Source organism: Humulus lupulus, chromosome 2, assembly GCF_963169125.1.
Source record: "Humulus lupulus chromosome 2, drHumLupu1.1, whole genome shotgun sequence".
Lineage (NCBI taxonomy): Eukaryota > Viridiplantae > Streptophyta > Magnoliopsida > Rosales > Cannabaceae > Humulus > Humulus lupulus.
In genome coordinates this window covers 43,631,374-43,638,350 of record NC_084794.1, presented here as the reverse complement: position 1 = coordinate 43,638,350, position 6,977 = coordinate 43,631,374, and positions in this window count along the sequence as shown.

The following is a 6,977-nucleotide window of genomic DNA, read 5'->3' as shown; positions in this document are numbered from 1 at the left end:
TAGTAGCAACAGCAGCAGTAGTAGTAGTAGTAGATGCAGTAGCAGCAGCAGCAGCAGTAGTAGTAGGAGTAGTAGTAGTAGTAGTACTAGTAGTAGCAGTAGTAGTAGTAGTAGTAGAAGTGGTAGTGGTTTTCCTAGTAGTGGTGGTAGTAGTAGTAGTGGTGGTAGTAGTAGTCGTAGTCGTAGTTGCAGTAGTAGTAGTAGTACCAGTAGCAGCTGCAGCAACAGCAGCAATAACAGGAGGAGTAGTAGTAGTAGTAGTAGTAGTGGTAGCAGTAGTAGTAGTTGTAGTGTTAGTGGTAGTGGTAGTGGTAGTAGTTGTAATTGCTGTTGTAGTGGTGGTAGTGGTAGTTGTAGTAGTTGTTGTGGTAGTAGTAGTAGTGGTAGTAGTATGTTAGACTAGTAGTAGTGGTAGTAGTAGTTGTAGTAGTAGTGGTTGTAGTATTGGTGGTAGTGGTAGTAGTAGTTGTAGTGGTAGTTGAAGTAGTAGTAGTCGTAGTATTAGTAGTAGTAGTAGTATTAGTTGTTGTAGTAGTTGTGGTAGTAGTGGTAGTAGTGCTAGTAGTAATAGAAGTAGTAGTGGTGGTGTTAGTTGTAGTCGTAGTAGTGGTGGTAGTGGTGGTAGTTGTAGTAGTGGTAGTAGTTGTATTAGTAGTAGTAGTAGTAGCAGTAGTTTTAGTAGTAGTAGTAGTAGTAGTAGTGGTAGTGGTGGTAGTAGTAGTAGTAGTAGTAGTCGTAGTAGTAGTAGTAGTTGTAGTAGTAGTAGGTGTAGTAGTAGTAGTAGTAGCTGTAGTATCAATAGTAGTAGTAGTAGTAGTAGTAGTAGTAGTAGTTGTTGTAACAGTAGCAGCAACATCAATAGCAGCTGGAGCTGGAGGAGTTGTAGTAGTAGTAGTGGTAGTGGCAGTGGTAGTGGTATTAGTGGTAGTAGTGGTAGTAGTACTGGTAGTAGTTGTAGTTGTAGTGGTAGTAGTGGTAGTTTAGTCGTTGTAGTGGTGGTAGTAGTGGTAGTGGTACTGGTAGTGGTAGTGGTTGTTGCAGTACTGGTGATAGTTGTAGTGGTAGTAGTGGTGGTAGTAGTGGTGGTGGTAGTAGTAGTAGTAGCAGCAGCAGCAGCAGCAGCAGTAGTAGTAGTAGTTGTAGTTGTAGGAGTAGTAGTAGTGGTAGTAGTAGTAGTAGTAGTAGTAGTAGTAGTTGTAGTAGTAGTAGTAGTAGCTGCAGAAGCAGGAGCAGTTGCAGGAGCTGGAACAGTAGCAGTAGTGGTAGTGGTAGTGGCAGTTATAGTGGTAGTAGTAGTGGTAATCGTAGTAGAGGTGGTAGTGGTAGTCGTTGTAGTGGTGGTTGTGGAGGAGCAGTAGCATTAGCTGTAGCAGTAGTAGTAGTAGTAGCTGTAGTAGAAGTAGTAGTAGTAGCATTAGTAGCAGCAGCAACAACAGCAGTAGTAGTAGGAGTAGTAGTAGTAGAATGTTAGATTCTGTGGATTTTTTTTCTAGTCGGGACTTGATTCGAAACTCGTAGCAACAGTTATGGATTTTATAAGTTTAATCTATAGTTGAAGAATATTAATTATAACATACGGTTAAATTGGAGAAGAATAAATGAGTTATGGTATTATTAAAAAGTACTTGATCAGAGCCTCCAAGGTGCTAGTGTTAGTATAGAGAGAAACACTTGGGTTGGGATAAAAGCTTTATCATCTTAAGTTTTATAAACACTTGGGAAGTGAGATATAATGTGTTTTCAATATCGAGGCGTAGATCGATTCTAGTACATCCAAATTTATTCTTATTCTTAAGTTCATTTCTATATGATTCTTTAGTTTTCTTTTGTTTTCATTCTCATCCTAACTCGTTGTTTTTATTCTTGATTAGGTATTTTAGATATTTGAACTTATAGTGTTTTTTCGGTAAGTTCTTCTTGGTGGTTTTGTTCTCTTCTTTTCATTTCTTTTCTTTAGAAATACTTACCATTCTTATTGTTGGTTTTAGGAGTGTTTCATGTCCTGTCCTTGTTCTCAAATATCCCAGTGCTGGGAAGGAAAATAGGATACTTTTTATATGCTTATATGTTATAATATATTTATGTTATAATATGTTATCTTGTGATATGTTATGATATGTGATTATGTTTTTATGTTGCTTAGGAGCTCATAGTTGTTTATCTAGCAAACCTCAATGTATTTTGAGGCTCATTGTTGTTAGCTAGCAAACCCCAAATGTTTTATGTTGCTTAGGGGCTCATTGTTGCTTAGTTAGCAAACCTCAATGTATTTTGAGGCTCATCGTTGTTAGCTAGCAAACCCCAAATGTTTTATGTTGCTTAGGGGCTCAATGTTGCTTAGCTAGCAAACCTCAATATATTTTGAGGCTTATCGTTGTTAGCTAGCAAACCCCAAATGTTTTTATGTTATCTAGGGTTCATAGTAGTTTAGCTAGCAAGCCTCAATGTATTTTGAGGCTCATTGTTGCTTAGCTAGCAAACCCTAATGTTTACCATGTACATGGGTCAGCGTTGTAATAGATGTTTTATCGTCATATGTTTTGATATAGTATATGTTATGATATAGTCTTATGTTTATGTTTTAGGTTGTATGTTTGATTGGTAGATTTTCCTTGCTGGGCATTAGACTCACTCCTTTATTTTTAGTGTGATGCAGGAAATTAGATACGGAGGCGGAAGGATTCTTGGTGGCTTGGCTTGTGTGTTGAGGATGAATGGAATAGATGAGCTGCGTGTCGATTGAGGATGACGTTTATTTTAGTCTTTTGAAATATGCCTCTTTTGTAATTACATATTTAGTTTTTTAACATGTTTTTAAAGTTGTATTTTATGTTTTGTAAACAATGAGATCCCATATCATATCACATTTTATTTTATATTTTTACTTTATTTTGTATTAGTACAATATTTTGGGTTTTCAATAAAGATATGTTATTTCTTATGATTGTATCAAAATAGTAGCTATGTCTAGTAGTTTTAATGGTCCAAGGTCTTAGAAATAGTTGGGCCATTACACAGTCCCAGTAGACGATGGGAGGACTCGACTCTCCACTAGTAATACCCCCAGACAAAGCATTGCGAACGTGATTGACAACCGAAGCAAACCCAGAGGCCATGGTAGAAGAACAACGCTAACCATCATAATGAAGTCGAAGTGACTTCATAGAAAACACCCTCAGACTTACGGGAAGAGCTCAACAAGAAAAGGGCGGATAAAAAGACTACACCTCCTATGGCGCCCCGGGAAGACCAAGGAAAGGTAAATGCTAACCCATCCACGTTAAGAGACTCATTGAACAAGAGGATACAAGACCTAGACACAGAAATGAGGAGCCTCCAGAGCAAGATAGTGACTGCATCTAGAGGACAAGTCATCTATGATGAGTTCGACCATGAATCGCCCTTCACTAAGGAAATCCAAGACATCCGACTCCCAGCCAACTTCAAGGAACCTCATATGACCCCATATGAAGGAAACACAGATCCTAAGTACCATCTAGACGCATTTAACGATCTGATGAAATTAAGGGGGATTAATAGCGGGGCGAGATGCCATTGCTTTGCTGTCATGTTGAAAGGACCTGCCTAAAAATGGTTCAAAAGACTTCGGCCAGGGTCCATCAGGTCTTGGCAACAATTTTCTGATGAATTTCTTCAGCAACATCACGCCGTGCGTGATTACACAATTCCAGGCACCAACCTCGCTAACGTGAAATAGGGAGAAAATGAGAGTTTAAAGAGCTACATCCACAGGTTCAATACAAAGGTAGCCAAGGTAGGGAGCTTGACTTGTAGGGAGCTAAAAATGGCCACCACGACTGGAGTGGTCCCGGGAAGTAAGTTATGGGATAACATGCTCAAGAGAGATGTCACAGATTTGGATGATTTCTACGAGCGGGCATAGAAATATATTTGTGTAGAGGATTGTCACGAGAGCCTTAAGGCCATAAAAGAACGGTCCCCACCAAAACCCTCAATCCGGGAAAGCCAAAATGGTGCAAAGAAGAAGAGGGTCTATGAAGGGACAAGAGATGATCGGCCTTGGAAGCCCCAGCGCACTGATGAGTGCAAGCAGGGCCCCTACACCTTTTATACTGACCTCACCCACGCTAGGGAACATATCTTCGTCACAAATGAAAACCAGGTCCCTTTCAGAAGGCCCCCGCCAATGATAAAAGACCGATCAAAGAGAGACCCCAGTAAATACTGCTAGTATCATAAATATTTCGCTCACACCAACGCAGAATGCACCCATTTTAAAATAGAAATCTAAGAGCTTATACGCAGGGGACATTTGGGAAGATACGGCCACAAAGAGAACCAAAGACCAGAAGAAGGAGTATCTGCCACGGGCACGAAAGGTAGCCCCAGAAGTACAAGGAGAAGTCAGGACCATCTTCGGAGGGCCAGGATTCGGAGGCAAACCAAGGAAGGGGCGAGACAAATATGCCAGGGAGGCCAGACGAAGTCCATCGCCGTGCATCTTAAGTTTGGAGCAACGTCCCTCGAAGAGTTTTAAGGGCGAGAATGACTCGATAACCTTCACCGAAGAAGATGCAAGGGGTGTACATTTCCCTCATAATGACCCCTTGGTGTTGACTATCCAGCTGGCAAACGTGATGGTGCATTGGGTCTTGGTGGATAATGGAAGCACTGTGGACATCCTTTATCGCCCCGCTTTGGAGAAAATGGGACTAAAAATTCGGCACCTAAAGCCTTGCAATACCTCCCTGTATGGATTTACAGTAGATTCAATACAGCCCCTAGGGGCAATTGAGTTAGCCCTCACCATGGGAGAACAACGCAGACAAACCACCATAATGGCAAACTTTGTCATGGTTTATTATGCCTTAGCCTTCAATGCGGTATTAGGGAGACCCTCCCTAAGAGAATTGAAGGCGATAACATCTGTGTACCACTTAGCTATGAAATTCCCAACTCTCGGGCAAATAGCAAGCGTGAAAGGAGAGCAGAAGGAAGCGATGGAATGTTATAACACATCCCTCCGCACGCCCATAAAGCCATCAGTGCCTATGGAAATGGTTGTGCATGAAGGCGCAAACCCGCACAAGTTGGACCTGCGAGTAGCGGAAGAACCCAGAGCCGAGCCAGTAGAGGAGTTGGAGGAAGTCACAATCATGGATGAGCCGTTGAGAAAGTTGAAGGCATGAAGAAACCTTCCAGGTGTTGTGAAGAAGAAGCTGGTAGAATTTTTGAAAGCCAACCTTGACGTATTCGATTGGAGTCATGAGGACATGGTAGGAATAGACCCGTCAATCATGTGTCATCACTTAAACATCAACCCAAAAACAAGGCCTGTAAGGTAGAAAAGGAGAGCACTAGACCCAGAAAGATACACGGCCTTAAAAGAGGAGGTTGAGAAGTTGAAGACAAATGGGTTTATCCGAGAAGCATTCTACCCAATGTGGGTATCAAACCCAGTTTTAGTCCCAAATCCCAATGGAAAGTGGAGGACATGTGTGGACTTTACTAACCTCAATAAAGCTTACCCTAAGGGTAGCTTTCCACTTCATAGGATAGACCAGTTAGTAGATGCCACGACAGGACACGAGCTACTTAGCTTCATGGATGCATATTCTGGGTACAACCAAATACCCATGAACCTGGCCGATGAAGAGCACACTTCGTTTATAATAGACAAGGGGATTTATTGCTACAAAGTGATGCCTTTTGGTTTAATGAATGCAAGTCCTACTTATCAAAGGCTGGTGAACAGAATTTTTGCAAATCAAATAGGGAGGAATATGGAAGTATACATGGACGATATGCTAGTAAAGACAAAGAACGCAGAAGAGCTCACAAACGACCTTAGTGAGATGTTCAGCACCCTTCGAAAATTCAGAATGAAGCTAAACCCTATCGAGCGCACGTTTGGAGTTTCTTCGGGGAAGTTCCTGGGTTTTATGGTGAATTCTCAAGGTATTGAGGCCAACCCTGAAAAAATCAAGGAATTGCTAGAAATGAGCCCACCACAAAGCAAGAAGGAGGTGCAGTGCTTAATAGGGAGAGTAGCAGTCCTCAATAGGTTCATCTCTAGATCCATTGACAAATGCCTCCCTTTCTTCAACATCCTAAAAGGGGGCAAAAAGTTCTCTTGGGATGATGATTGTCAGGAAGCCTTCACTAAGCTAAACGAACACCTTGGAAAACCACCCCTTTAGGCCAAGCCAGAAAAAGGGGGGAAATTGTACTTGTATTTAGCTGTATCAGAGCATGCGATGAGTGCCACCTTGGTCAAAGGAGAAAAGAAGCATCAGCAGCCCGTGCACTATCTGAGCAAGCAGGTTGTAGAGAAAAAACCCGGTACCCAGAAATAGAAAAGTTGGCATATGCCTTGATAGTGGCTTCTTGAAAGCTGAGGCCCTATTTTCATGCTCATGCTATCGAGGTGCTCACCAACAACCCTTTGCGTCAAGTCTTGCACAAACCAGAAACTTCAGGAAGGTTGTTAAAGTGGTTAATTGAATTAAGTCAATTTGACATCACTTACACCCCAAGTACCTCAATCAACGGGCAAGTACATGAAGACTTTATAGTCGAGTTTGCACACCGACCCCGTGAGGAGGGAGAAGTAGAAGAGAATGAACTCATGCGTGAAGGGGAAAAGCAGCCTGAAGAATGGAGCCTCCATGTAGACGGGGCATCTAACGAAGGAGGAGCCGGTGCTGGCATAGTGATGACGGGACCTGAGGGGCACAAGATGTATTGCGCCTTAAGATTCATATTCGAAACTTCCAACAACGAAGCAGAGTATGAGGCACTGTTGGCTGGCCTGCAGCTAGCTATGGAGTTAAAAGTAATCCATTTGCATGTCTGTAGTGACTCACAGCTGGTAGTGTTTCAGGTGAAGGGTGAATATCAAGCTAGAGGCCCAAAAATGGTTGCATATCTCGCCAAAGTGAAGGGGTATTTGGATCAGTTCAAAAAATACACCATAGAATAGATCCCAAGGGAGA